The sequence below is a fragment of the Pipistrellus hanaki genome, assembly GCF_964339955.1.
Source record: "Pipistrellus hanaki genome assembly, chromosome: 3".
NCBI lineage: Eukaryota > Metazoa > Chordata > Mammalia > Chiroptera > Vespertilionidae > Pipistrellus > Pipistrellus hanaki.
The window spans coordinates 28,366,041-28,381,603 of NC_140505.1; the positions used below are offsets into that span (position 1 = coordinate 28,366,041).

The 15,563-nt window shown below is 38.1% G+C and overlaps 1 long non-coding RNA gene across 1 annotated transcript; it reads left to right on the forward strand.

Moving 5' to 3' along the window:
* Positions 1-7,421: 7,421 nt before the first annotated feature.
* LOC311618830 lies at positions 7,422-14,983 on the forward strand. Its single transcript, XR_014794368.1, has 3 exons — positions 7,422-7,678; positions 12,570-12,709; positions 14,874-14,983. It is a non-coding gene; the product is annotated as an uncharacterized lncRNA (long non-coding RNA).
* Positions 14,984-15,563: the final 580 nt, after the last annotated feature.

Below are 15,563 nucleotides of genomic sequence, written 5' to 3' on the forward strand. Positions count from 1 at the left end.
TGCCTAGTGGAGTTTCCACAACCACTCTCATGAGCTCTGTTCTCTCAGTTGGTTTGATTGTGGGTATTTTCTCCTGATTTTAACTAAATAAAATCGTAATTCCTGGGCCAGATGTTCTCGGTAAGAGTTGGCACCTTCTCCAAACATTCTCAATGCTTCAACCTGACAGATACACTCAGAGAACAGTAGCCCTTTCTGTATTTGTTCTGTCTTAGCATTACTTTCTTAGATATATCTGCTTCCATGTAATAACTGTGGCACACACATGCCTTGTGATAGTTACAGGGATAATCAGCAACCAGGAAACTTGACAAGAGTAAGCTGAAATTTGCAACATGGACAGGCGAAGACACTATAGAACAATATGTAACTCTGAAAAGAATACATTCCTAGTAAACCAACATGATCCTGATCTTTAGAAATTACTTGATTAGCTGTCTGTTCACTGTCCATTTCATTTTGATGGGGACTACTTACCAGAAGTAAAAGACAGTATAACTGAAAGTCCCCTATATTCCTTAGTCCTTCACAATCAATACTCTTAAAGTTGTGTTGTTAACAAATAGGAAAATCCCTAAGGCAAGCCTTGTTTGAAGGCTATATCATAGTTTAATCCAGGGGCCTTGAGACTTACTGGCTCATTCTCGGGCGGCATTTAGACCCAACTGGGTTGGAAGCCTAGCTGTTATGCAATGTAAAACTGGACACATGACAGTCTCTGTAAGTTTCAGTAAACAAACAAAAAAAATCATTTGTAAAATACACCTACCAGGTTGTAATAAGGGTTAAGTGAGTTAATATGTATAAAGTTATTAATATTTACCATGTATTCATCTGTAGAATAGGATAAGGAAAAATACCTACCACATATGGCTATGGTGAGAATTAAATGAAATATGTAGGTAAAGTGCCTAGGATATGCTCAATATCTATTAGCTAAAATAGTGATGATGATGAACTTCCATTTTAGTGAATTAAAAAATATTATGGAGTCTATATCAATATTGTCTGTCCCCAGTCACCCGACCCTTACTATCTAGATTCCTGTTGATCCAGTTTAGCTTTCTTGTAAGAAGGCTTACCCAAGAGATTTGTAGAAGAAAAGTGTGCCTAACTTGAAAATATATATTTAGCAGGTCATTCTTAAGTCTCTGAGATCTGTCTCTACATCACTCCAACCTGCCCTGAATCTGTGTGACCACATTATAAGCTATACATTTCATATTAACAAAATGGTGTTCCATAGCTTAAGAGTATGCTCTTTTTTTTCATGGGCAAGTCAATAGAAATTATGGTATAATGTAGTTTCCAAGTCAAACAGTTTAGCTTAGCAAAAGAAAGCTGTAATTGGAATCAATTAGTTTACCACTATTTTCAATTCACACGTAGAATGCATTATCAAAACTTCTAAAAATTACTTGCCTGTATTCACAATCATCAAATGCAAGGAAGCAGGTTTTGTCATCACAAAATTCACTGGTTTGGTGCTTTTACAAATAAGAAAACAATTGTAGGTTTAATGCCCAATTATCACTGCTCATTTAAAATTTCACAATCTTGTAAATCCATCTGATTTTAAAGGAGTTAGTATTTAGTAAATAATAATAACTACTTTTTGCATTTTGTACAAACACTTCCAAGAAGGATCAACTCTGTTTTAAAGCACTACTGATCTGGAATTAAAAATCATTTAAATGTTTACTTACCTGAGGTGAGGAGGGAAGAAGAGAAAGTTAGAAAAAGGAAGATGTGTATTAAGCAGAAGTGTTCCCATGTATTCATTTATTTATTTATTTTTAAAACTGGAGATTCTTTTAGGGGAGACTATATATGTACCCCAGATTTTCTCAATAGTTTAATTACAGGGAACTAAAGAGGTGAGCAAAGTACTATAACTTAAAAGAAATTTAAAAGATAAATTAATTTATTTTAAATAGGCAAGCCTAATGAATAATATGTAAAGATTACAGTTGGGTGAATAAATTATAAAGATTTGCAAGAAGTTACTACCACAAAAGTCAGGGTGCAAGGGATTTTTGAGGGACACATGGAAGGGTTCTTAAAGGTCTATTCTGAACCTGAGTGGTACTTCACTAAGCTATAACTATATTCTGGGTGAATTTCTAAATATTGTATTTCTTTTACAGTAAAAGTAGTTTTTTAAAAAAAGTTGTAATGCAAAAATAAAAGTTACTATGAAATCTAATATATACTCCTCCCTGTATTTATTGAGCAAACATATCAAGAGCACTTTGGATGTGCTAGACACTGGCTCTCCACTGACTATTGTGAGGATGCCTAAGGGAGCCAGAGGAGAAGAGTGAGATTAAAACTTGGGAAAATTCACCCTGGCTGGCATGGCTTAGTTGCTTGGGCATCATCCTGTGCACGAAAAAGTTGCTGGTTTGATTCCTCGTCAGGACACATGCCCATGTTGCAGGATTTCTGGTAGGGGTGTGTACGGGAGGCAGCCAACCTATATTTCTCTCTCACATTGATGCTTTTCTCTTTCTCTCTTCCTCTCCCATTGTCTCTCTCAAAAATTAATAAAAAAGGTTTTTATTTTTAAATTTTTTAATTTTATTGTTTAAAGTATTACAAATAGTAGTACATACATCTCTTTTTCCCCCCATTGATTTTTCCCTTGGCCTACCCTGCCCCCCAGACATGCCCCCACCCCTGCAGCCCAGTGACTTGTGTCCATTGGTTATGCTTACAAGTTCTCCAGTTCATCTCTGACTCCCCCACACACCCTTCCTGCTGTAGTTCGACAGTCTGTTAGATGCTTCTCTGCCTCTGTATCTATTTTTGTTCATTAGTTTATAATGTTTTTTATTATCCATAAATGAGTGAGATCGTGTGGTATTTTTCTTTCACTGACTGGCTTATTTCATTTAGCATAAATGTTTTTAAAAGCTTGGAAACTTCAGAAACCTGGGACCACATCCAGTTCAATGGTTTTCTAGATCTTGCTCAATATTTCAACCAATCTGAAAATAGAGGTAAAATATTCAATGATGTTTATCCCTGAAGTAAAGACCTGAAAGAAAGGTTGGCCTTTTGTAGGTGTAGTGAAACCAATTCTGAACACACTCACCTATAACCTGTGAGGTTGGGAACATGTCAAGTTCCATAGACTTTTGACTTGTCATATCTCTAATTAAAATACATCAGAAGATATAGAATGGCCAAAGGTTCCACCAGATATTTCCTAAGGACACTGGCAAGAAGGAAAACTGTACAGAAGAGCCTTGAATCTAATCTAGATGCCTTAAACTTGTATTATGAATTCAAAAGCAAAGCGGTTGGAAGTGCTTTTATCTCTGCATGGCTTCCAGCTTGCATTCTGATATGAGACAAAAGGTTGTCTCTGAGGACAGATATTAAAAGATATGTCATCTTTGGCATAGGATTTGATTATTGGGAAGATACCTTTATTTAGTGACTCTCAATCCCATTGTTTGAAGCCATTTTATGTTGCATTTGTGTGTGAGAAAGGAAAGTTTCTAAGCAACCGTATGGTTTGCTGACTGTCTAATCCCAAGAAAATCATCCCGCTCCCCTACAAATAAGGCGATCTGTCTATTTCTTATAAACTGAATCCTTCAAGCATATGTTGCTTGGTTATCAGAACTGTTTGGAAATTGATAATGTATTTGACATCAAAGTTTTCAGGTGAGAGAAAAAATAAAGCCAAAGGGATAACAGACAGAGCCCCTAGATTGCTTTTGCTCCGCCCACAAATAAAATACCTACAGCGCATTCCCATTTGATCCCTTATCCTTGCCTACACATAGAAAACTCAGGTGAGTTTTCTTTTTCCACCCAACAAACCCATTGATGGCTAACGATGATAAACTGATGACGTGTCTGACGCCCAGAGGAATAACTGGTTTGGACTTGTGCAGACAGTGTTCCACCAGAAGAGATGTTTTCTCAAAACAAGGCAGTCTCGCCAATTTCTATCATTTCCCCTCCATTTGTTAATGGAAAAGGCAATTTTTCTAAGCCTCCCAGTGAAGTTAGTTTTATCCCATGGCTTGGGGAGTTAATTTAGATGATTGCCTTTGCATGTGTATCTGCTTTCCTCCTGATAGATAGTATCTGGTTGTTTTTGATACAGCAGTGTTCAATTCATTATATTCTGCTTACAAGACAACACTATAAGACAATAATTATAGGACTGATAGTAAGTTGTGGCATTTTTTTTTCTTTTCTCCTTAGAGTTGGATGTTAAATGCTGAGAGGATATATTTCTATAGATAAACAAGCAGATTGGTAAGATGAACTAGGTTTACATCGTGGATCTGCCAGTCACTACCTGTTTTTCTGGACAAATTAGCCTCTGTGTCTCTCCATTTCTTCTTTAGAAAATGGAGCTAACAGCCTCTCTTGTATTGTGATGTAAATGCTCAACTGATGTCACCTATTATGTTAGATTCTGTGCTTGGCATTACAATTTCTCCACGAAATAGATATTTATGTCAAATTTAAAGTGTGTGGAGGGTTTTATTTTATAAAATTTCTTTACTGATATCTATACAAGGGTTGGCGCATTTGAGCATATCTGACCTCCATTTCGGAATCGTCTAATCTTATTGACGTGTTTTTTGAAATATTTACTTTGAGAAAAAAAAATTAAAAAGTGAAAAATCCTGAGCCCTATTTCTGACTTAAAGAGCAGAGCTTTGGCTGACCTATTGTGACTTTTGTGGTCAGTGGCCCAGCCAAAGGATTTTGTATTTGGTACAAACAAAAAATATCTCTACTTGCGTTTGGACAGGTTGGAGGGAGAACAGTTTGGTTCTGAGCAAGACCATGAAGTGATGTGTCTTTGTTCTTCAGCATCTTTTCTCTGCTGCCCTTGTTTCACTGCACTTCTCTTTCAGTTGGAACTTCTCCACCAGGAGCAGAGTAACCAAGGAGAGACCAGGATAGAATACTAAATAGAAAATGGCCAAAGGATTCAACCCTGGGTTCACAGCCAGGTCAGCTGGAAGCAAAGAGAGAAGAAAAGAAGCCCAGAGAACAATGAAGCTGCAAAGTGTGGAGCTTGGAACAGGGCAGCCCTCAGTGAACATGTGCTAGGGAGTGTCTGAGCGTGCACGGTGCATGCATGTGCCTTAGGAGGGAAAAGGAAAGAGACCTCATGCGTTGTGATCTCCTGGGATGCTCTAGTCTATCTCCACGTACATTAGTTTTTTGAACTTTGGTAGCACAAGATGTAGCTTTAGAAAAATGAACAGAAAAACACCCCCTTGAATACCCACTAAATGCACATCATGTGCATCGTACACCTTCGCTTAGGATAAAGTGGGGGCTTCGTCAAGGGTGTGGAGGGAGTCACAGGAAGCAAGCATTCTCCTAACCCAAAAGAGTGGGTGGAGAAGCCGCATGGTCTTTGTGTTTCAGTTCCTGGAAGAATCATGGGCTTTGCTAAGTTTTGCCTGTGGCATTGAGGAAAAGGAGACAGCAACACAATCAGTGGCATGTTTGTAAGAGCAGAGTGAAGGTAGGAAAGAAGAGAAATCATGTCCTACTGCTCCTCCATGTTTTCACAACCTCTCTATCTGCCCCCTACAATCACTCCATCCTTGAGTAATAATACCTTTGAGGAAGGCCAGGTCCCATGGCTTCCGTTAATGCCTATAGGTTAAAGGGGAGACCCCTGCAAGGAAGAGAATCTTCTGGTTGGAGATCCCTGGTTATCATTTTCTCTTTCCTGCGTCACTGGGACCTGGAGCCCAGCTCCTCCCATTGACCTAGCCACCCACTTCCCTCTCCCTCTTCCTCTTGCTTTCCCCTCACCAAGACCTGAAGTTCCAGCAGCAGGGAGTGACTGCCCTGAGTTCTCAGTGCTGCCAAGCTCCAAGGCACCACCTGGGTGCCTTCACACCCCAGCTCTGTAACATCCCTGGATAATTTGACAGAAAGCTCAAGGAAGGTAAGTGTGTGCTGCTGGCCCTCCTTCCCTCACTCCAAACATCTGCTTCTCAAATATTTTTGGTTGGTTATAATCCTTGTGTTTTTATTTTTACTCTTAAAAAATATATATTTTATTGATTTTTTTTATAGAGGGGAAGGGAGAGGGATAGAGAGGTAGAAAAATCGATGAGAGAGAAACACAGATTAGCTGCCTCCTGCACACCCCCTACTAGGGATGTGCCGGCAACCAAGATACACACCCTTGACTGGAATCAAACCTGGAACCTTTTAGTCTGCGGGCCAACTCTCTATCCACTGAGCCAAACCAGTTCTGGCATGATCCTTGTGTTTTTAATGACTAGAATAGAATAGAAACAAAATTCACCATATGTGGCATACAGTAAGCACTGGTATTACTTAGTGAAAATTTTGTCCTAGGGTGTGTGTGTGCATATGTGTGTGTGTGTATAGGTGGATGCTTGCACATATGAGGTTTTACAGCATGTAAAATACATTTCCTAACCTGGGTCATGGTCTTGGAAGTCATAGTTAGAGTAGAATTCCACAAGACCAGGACTGATATACATAGAACGTGACCACCCTACCTGGCACCCAGGCACACCTGATGTGATTGGGCAGGGACTGAACTTTCCAGACATTGCAATTGAACTTGGCTCATGACTCTACTCAAATTACTCTTTAAGAAGTCACTAATGGCCCTGACCAGTTTGGCTCAGTGGATATAGCGTTGGCCTGTGGATTGAAAGGTCCCAGGTTTGATTCTGGTCAAGGACATGTACCTTGATTGCTGGCAGCATCCCCAGTAGAAGGTGTGCAGGAGGCAGCTGATCGATGTTTCTCTCTCATCGATGTTTCTCACTCTCTATATCTCTTCCTCTCTGTAAAAAAATCAATAAAATATAATTTAAAAAAAAGTCACTAATGACTTCAGATATAGTGGCCTCTTTTCAATTCTTACTTTATTGCATTTGATTCCTAATTCCTGATTTTATGTCCTTTGATTCCCTGCTTGGTGTTTCCTCATTCGCTTTGGTCTCTTCTTCACATCCATAAAATAATTGTCTGCTGGGGCATGGCCCTTGGTGCTGTCCTCAGCTCTTAACAACCATGACTGTGATTAATATGACCAAACTAACTTTATTAAATGCAGGTGTTCAAAATGCAACATTTGATTATGTGGTTGTAGTCTTCTTTTACTGAGCATGGCTTTCTGCTCATAAACTTAATATAATGGGTAGACCCTTTCATGTGGTTACACAGTTTTCATAATTATGAATTCATAATTTCAAAATTATAATATATATATATATATATATATATATATATATATATATATATATATAATTAGAAAGAGAGACTTCCTGATATTCCCTTGTCAGCGCATAAAGCTTGTAAAAAATGCTTTGCACAGCATACACCATGTGCCAACGTACTACTTGTAAAGATGTACAACAAGAACTCAAGTATAACAATAATAATGTGGACTCTTCAGTGTAGAGCTCCATCTCAGGTCAGGGAAAGCTTCACAGGAAGTGACGTTTCTTGGAACTCATGGTTGGCCAGCTTGAGGCTCTGCCCTAATAACTTGATGCTCTTTGCTGGGGAGTGTTTAACACATCTGCATGGTTGTTTGCAGGGACCACGAGGGACAGTTAAAAACACTGCCATGCTGCATGCTCTGCTGTCAACATTATTCGCACTGTCCAGAATTCTTCACTGAGGATCTTTTCCTGTAAGTTCTACTGTCCAATTTTCTATGCAGCTTGTTGCTCCTAATTCTATAGCTAAATTGATCCCCTGCCCCACATTCAGAAGAGGAAAATGAAGCTTTCACTATAGAAAAACGACGAAAGTTATTCAGAACAGAATAGTAGCAACTAGAACCTTAAGGGAAAAAATAAAATATGGGATTTTATTGGCTTTGTTAGATATTCATAATTATTCATATTTTCATAATTATTCGTCACACCCTTGTTTTTTGCAAGGCCAGTGCAGTCTGGGGAGACAAGGCTATGCATCATTATGAAATCATATATGACTTACTGCCTCCACTCTGCTGGCACATGTTCTCCACCTCTCTGAAGACTCATCCAGAAACCTTCCTCTTTGGTTCTAAAATGTCCTAACATTTTAGACAGCGGCCTCAAGTTTCTTGTTTTTCGTGTACATTACAAGCTTTTTGTGATCAATGTACCTATCAAAACCAATACACTGCACTACATAAATACATAGACAGATAAGCATCATAGGCCCACCAAATTTACACAATGTTTCACTTAGAAGCATATTTTTTAAGTGGTCAAGTTTCACCTTGCCATTTTTTTTTCACTTTGAATCTGATGTATAGAAGTCGTATGACCTCAGTGCAATGGTGTCGGTGGACTTCATTTACCATTTTCTACCTTTTGAGCTTTAATATAAATTTGTAAAGGCCAAAGTGGATAGAGTACCCTCTGTAAAGTACCAGGGAGAAGAGAGTTGGAGAGAGAGAGAGAGAGAGAGAGAGAGAGAGAGAGAGAGAGAGAGAGAGAAAGGGGTCATTGAAGAGAGAGAGAAAGGGGTCATTGAAGAGGGATCTCCTTAAGTCTTCAGCTGTGGGTCATTGCATGCTCAAGAGGAAACTATTCTCATCTGGGGAAAGAATTGCCTGAAAGAATCTTTGGAGCAGCCCCTGAACTTCTCATAAGGCCAGGAATAGAGTGTATTCCCACCAACCAGAGAGAAAAGCACTTCAGGTTTATGGAGTTTCAGTAGGGTGCTATGAGGGGTTTTGTCTGAGTAATGGGCACACATAACTCTGGACTAAAGATTGCTTTGGTCCCAGTGAAAGCAAGACCTAAAAAACCAAACTTTCCCCAAGTAATGCAACTGTGTCCTAGTACAAAGACCAAGGTTACTTACTAGCCTACAGAAATTGTCATCACAGATAAGATACACAATGTCTGCCATTTAATGAAACAGTATCAGTATTAAAAGAAGCAGAAAAATAGAACCAAACCCCAAACAGATCTGAAAATAACACAGAAGACACAATTACAAATAAAAACATTAAATCAATTGTTGTAACTGTATTCTGTATGTTCCATTTTATGTTTAATAAACTATAGGACAAATTTGAACATGTTTTTGAGCATTGAGAATAAATTGAGGCAGAGACCCAGAAGATATAAAAATGAGTCTAATCAAAGTTATAATGATAAAAACTAATATCTGAGGAGAAAAATGTACTAGTTGAGAGTAGTAGTGTACTAGATACTGCAGAGGAAAAGATCAGTGAAATTGAAAAAAATGTAGAAAAACAAACTATCCAAAATGAAACACAGAGCAGAAAACAACAACAACAAACAAACAAAAAAAGAGGCTAGCCAAAAAAAAAAAAAAAAAAAGAACAGACCATCATTAAATTGTGGGACAATTTTAAACAGCCCCAAATATGTATTGTATAATTGGAGTCCCTAAAGAAGAAAAGAGAAACAAGCCAAGAAAACTATTTGAAAACTATTGTCCAAACATTTCCCAAATTTGGGAACAACTATAAAATTACTCCTTCTACAAGCTCAAGCAACCTGAGCACAAAAAAGCATGAGGAAAAGGGCACCAAGGCACATCATATTGCAATTGTACAAAAAGCTTTCTTAGACAAACTTTCAAAGGTTTTGCATGACGGCAAATAGATATTATAGATATTTTAATTTTTCTCCCCAAATGCAGCATGTCCTCTTTTTATTTAAGCTGGTTGCAACAAACAAGTCCCAGATCTTGATCTGGAAGGCCATTCATTAAAGCTCTTTGCCCTCAGACTCTTCCCAGGCCCCTCAAGTCTCTTGCTTCAGTTGGGGTTTTGGGGCTAAGTTTCTCTCTCTTTTGGCTTTTATTCCTCTGCCTGGGGCCCCTCTGATTTATTCTGTCTTTGGATGTCCACTATAAACAAATTCCTGATGGCCCATGCTGTTATTTCTACATAGTTAAGGCAGACAATTGTACACACCCCCTTATAAATATGTTACCTTTGTCCTTTTCACTTTTCTGCTTCGGGTTGACTCATGTTCCTTTTGATTATTGATAGATTTGAAAGATCAAAAGTAAACCTGTAGTCATCTTAACTACAGTCCATGTGGGGCCGTTAGATATCATCACTTTCCCTCTCTGGATAGGACAGGTTTTATTTCATAAGAAGACTTCACATTTGTGTTTTCTTTCACATTGGGAACATTCCCCTTTGCATTTCATAGGCCTGGAATGTCTTCATTCACATCTCAGCTTGGTTGGCCTCCCTCTACCCAGTGGACTCCATGGTCATTCTCTATCAGAGCAGCATTTCTTTCCTTGAAAAGCATGGTCACATCTTGCAATAAGGAAAATTTTGATGGAATGTTCTCTCTCTCTTCCTCCCTGATACCTGAAAATGATCCCTTTTGATAGGAGGGATAAAAATGTTAGGGGAGGGGATATTTTAATCAAGAACCCAGAAAGCTGCAGGTCAGTGGGAGAATTCACACCACCGATGGAAAGGCATTGCCCACTTAGCTCTGGGAGGGGAACTGAGGGATCTGCCTTCCATGCAGCTTCTGAAGCATTCCATGGCCACCTCCTGTTGATCACACAGATCACTGTCACACCAGGACACCGCATGCTACCCCAGACACAGACCCAATTCACACTGCATGAGGTGCTCCCGGATGCACAGAGGTGATGTGAGGCAGAGGCTGCCACACCACTTGTTCCCAATGGTAAGGATTCATAAGTAAGCAAAGTTGCCTTAAAAACAAAGGGCAGGGATGGGGCTTGCTGTTCCTGGAATTACTCCCAGGAAGCACTGTATAACAGGATGAATGCATTTGTGAGTTAAATGGAAGAGCCATGAAATTCATGGATAAAAATGGAGTGTGTTTTGATCTGAAGGGAGAGGAAATACCCTTTTCATGATGCTATAAAGGAGTAAAGTTTGGCATAACATTGTGAAAATGAATGGTAGTTTTATAGAATATACAGAAAAATATGTACTATAGTAAACTTAGGAAAATACTGTCAGTGAAAGGAATTTTCACATACTCATGATTTTAAAATGTAATAAAGAATGGTTCTTTTACGGGGTACAGGTAATTTGGTAATGATAGAATGTACTAGGTGGGTTGTTTATTTTGCATTAATTAGAAGTTAGGGATTAAAAAACATTATTATAAACAAGGTGCTACTTTAAAAATAGCTCAACCATATAATTTCTCATTTTACTATAGTTAGGAAACTATTTTCATTGCATTTATGTGCTTCTATACACAGATAGTAGATATATTTATAATTTCATGAATGTTATTATAATATTTTATTCACCAATTCTGTTTTATAATCTTTACCTATACACATACATTGAGCTATCTTTTTATATGTGTCTGCTATTAAGCCTCTCTTGTGTAAGAAGCATTTGAATGTGTTCTCTCTCTCTCTCTCTCTCCCTTCTTCTCCCCTCCCCCCTCATTCTATACTTAGCAAATTTGCCCTTCTCTGTACTGAAATAATGTAAGGAAAATCCCAACCATGAAAAGAGGTTCACTTAACAGTAAATTTAATCAAGAATAAATATCAATAGTGTAAATGTAACAAAGGACAGATCAATTATTGCTTATAATTTACAAAACTACAAAAGATGAAGCATATTAATAAGACTCCTAATAAAATAAAACAGCAAAACCGGGGAAAGATTTTCAAATCCTTTGAAATCCCTAATTAGTTAATTCCTGAGAGTTTAGGGCTATTTTTCCAAGTTATATAGATGAGGAAATTGAAGGAGGCTATGGCTCAAGGCCATGAAATCAACAAATAAAAGGGTAAAACTTGTAACTGACAGCCTGTACTCAGACCACAGAGAGAGACAGCATTCCCAATGTAGAGAAAACAAAATGAAAGAAATACGTTGCTGTTTGCTGAATTATGTGCTCAGCTGACATATGTATTTGCAACAGACAGAATCTGTTTTTTTGCTCTCGACTTTCTCCCACACAAAGCACAGTGTTTGGCACAATAAGCATTTGTTAAAAAGAATGAATGAAAAGAACAAACAGGTAAATAAATAGGCTTTTGAAATAATATTTGGTGTGTGTTGTGCAAACTCAGTTACCAAATGTTTGACCATGATGTTCCTAAAGAGAACCTGATCACGTCAACAAACTCGGGAAAACCAGGAAATGAGTTCTTTCACAGATTAGCACTGTGGCCCATTCAAACGATCACTTTTGATACTAAGCCAGAACTGGCTGGGGATTCTAGTGGAAGGACAGTGAACATGGCATTGAAGCCAGTCTTCTCAGCCTTCCTTAGTCTACATATTGAAATAATTTCATTTTATGTTTATGGACTAAGAATAATCCTATTTAATGGGTAACATTTCCCATTTGTTTTGTTTTTTCTTTTCAACTATTTAAAATGACATTGGCAGCAGTGAGCTCTTTAGTCATCTTCACTTAGATTTATGGGTTTTGTAACTGAGGTTGTGACACATGAAAATTCACTTAAATAGCTAAAGTTTAGTCATTGAATGTGCTGATCCTCAATTTCTTTTGCCTGACTTTCCTTTCTTTGCTTAATATGGCCAAGTACACCAAATAATGTCTCCTAATATTACACAGATCTGGCCATCTTCCTCTTGCTGTGCTCTCTTCAGATAAGACTGGCTGCTGAATTAGAATTGAATGAAGTGAGGTGGAAATGGGACTGAACAGATATGTGCCAGTTATGGAAGCTGGCACCACGCTGAAGCTTCATAGAGGTGAGACCAAGGAAATGCTTGAATGACATCTTTCTTCAACATGCCAGGGTGAAAAACATTTAGAATAAGAAGACCCTTATGGTTGGTTTCAAGTTAGAAAATATATGTGGAAGTCATCAGAAAAGCCAGTAGTGGGCCATAGAAATTATGAACAAAAATAATCAGACTAAGATGAATTTCCTCTCACACAAGATCTCTTACTTCCTTTATCAAGTGTGAGAGTTACTTACTATGAATATAAAGACTAAAGCCTCCAGTTCCAGAGTTGTCTTTAGGAAATATAGACAAAGATAGATAAAATTATATAGAAGATAGATAAAATATAGTCAAGGGAATGTTTTTCTGGACTACATAAAATTACTTACTAATAGGTATTCTATTTTAAAATTTTTTAAATATGGGTATGAAGATCCACCAACTGACTTAAATTGTTCTGTTTATTTATAGTGACATTAAATTTGAACATTAGTGACTTCCATTCTTGCTTTGTAATAGCATAGTACATTTCTAAATATATTTATTGTAAACATCTCAATCTATTATCAGTAAAATGTATTTTAATGCACTTTAATTTGAGAAATTTATTCCACCACAGTGAAAGAAGTTTGTTTATGTAGGCATGGTGAGTGTTGAAAAAACAAACAATGAAAAGGTTAGATAAGTCCCAAAGGCTTGAGAATTGCAGTCTGGATCCTCTTGAAGTTTTTTTCCCCTACTTTCCCTTCATTCATTGGCCCCTAAGTTAAAAAATATACCATCACAGTGGCATGAGCAGCTTACAAATCCTGTCTGAACTTTCAACATCCTTCTCTATCTATCTATCTATCTATCTATCTATCTATCTATCTATCTAAAGTCTAAATGGCTGCCCAACCATCCAACCATTCGACCATCTAACTGACATACACTGACCATCAGGGGGCAGACACTCAATGCAGGAGCTGGTGAGCTGTGGTGACTTGGCAATGGTGCATCCAGGTGATGCACCCTGGAACCAGAGAGGTGGGATCCTGATTCCCCACCACAGGGCCCTGTGACTCCATCTTTGGTTTGAGTTATGTTGTTGCTGAGGCATGTCAGCCCCAAGTATAAATTATTGCCAAGGTGCAGGGACTTGGCAGTGGTGGTTCTCGGGTGATGAACCCTGGAAGCAGAGAGGAAGAGTGTGGCCCCACTTTCTTTCAATCTGCACAAATCCATGCAGCAGCCATCGGTATTTTTTAGAATTATCCCTTATGCTCCCATTCCTAGAGCTCACTTGGTGAACTGGGCCAGTTCTAGCACAGCACAAGGAGTATGTGTCAGGGCTAGTCAGCAACTTTTCTCATTCTTCTTTGGTTAGATGGAAGCTAAGCTATGTAGCCCTTGTTTCATGAAAAGAATCACATTGAGACAGATCTGGGTATGAATTTTGACTTTCTTGGTTCTTTTTCACACTCAGCCAACTAGTCATCAATAATCACAAGTATATGTAGGGTTCTTCTTTTTAGTTCCAGACACAATGACAAATGTTTGAGTTTACCCCACAAAAAGTGGGGTTTGAAAGTAGTCTTTTGCTATCTCACATCTGGGGGCTGAAGTACCAAGCAGAGAGAGACCCATCAGAAATGTCCTCAGTTGTCCGGGGCTCTGAGTGTTCAAGGCTTCCATCATTCTGATTCTCTGGAGCCTGATGCATTTGTTCTTGTTCCCAGGCATTGCCTTGCTGTCTACCATCACCCAATTCTTGTCAAAACTGCTGCCAAGTGCTCACCCCTGTTTTTGACTGTGCTGCTCATGTCAGAGTCATGGGCACAAGTTGATAAATTTGATAAGACCACAATTCTCCCAACCCAGCACCTTTTTCTTTGTTTCTGCCCTGTCTTCTCATAGTTTGAGCCTGAAGTTGGATTCCAGAATGAAAAAGTCAGCTGAACCAAGAAAGCAGCACTATACTTCCCTTCCTTGGCTTCTTTGTTGCCCTCTTTTAGGTCTATGGGGAGAGAAAGGATCCCACTTCCACTCATGATTTCATAAGCTAGTTCTTCTTGTCTCTGGTCTTGTCCTTGAGGGAATCTATAATGACCCTAATTATGTGGGTTTGGGCCAAACCCAGTCTATTTAATAATTTGATTTGGTAATATATGTAACAAATGCTCTATAAAGTTTCTATTTTCCTTTTCAGTATGAAATAGTCTCTAAAACAGTTAAATGCTTAATGTGACAACATTTGATTTGGAGATACTGGATTATCAAAGACAATAAAAGAAAAAGATGCTTGTCTTAGCCCAAACTGACTTCAAGGTACAGCAGCAAAATATGTTTTCTCTAATCTTACAGAAATACAGAGGATGTCATAGTGCTATGAACATTAGCCAAAGTGGTATCAGCTTAGCTGGATTTTAAAAACTACAATATCTTCTAGAAACATCTGTGGTCCCTAAGATGTTTCTGACACTATTTTAAATTTGTGCATTATTATACTTCTGCCCCAAAAGGCTGAGAGAAAGGATGATAAGAGCTATTCTAGGTAACTGTAGGCTATGGAAACAGAACTTCAGATGGGTGCATATTATAGACATCATCTTCTGAGCATCCACTTAGAAAAATGGGCAGGGAATTCTGTCTGCTTGTTCAATGCTAAAACCTATTGATAAGGCTGGCATAGTCAATAAAGATTTGATGAATTAAATATGCATTTTACAAGGTCACAAGCAAGACTTGGGAGACAGCTTAAAAATAACCAAGAATTTATGTCAAAACAAAGGAATAAAAACATTTCTTATAAATTTAGAATAAGTATGCCAGACAAGAAATTAAATAATGAAAGAAATGGTTAACAGACTCGTTATTATAAAAATGTTAATCATATAAA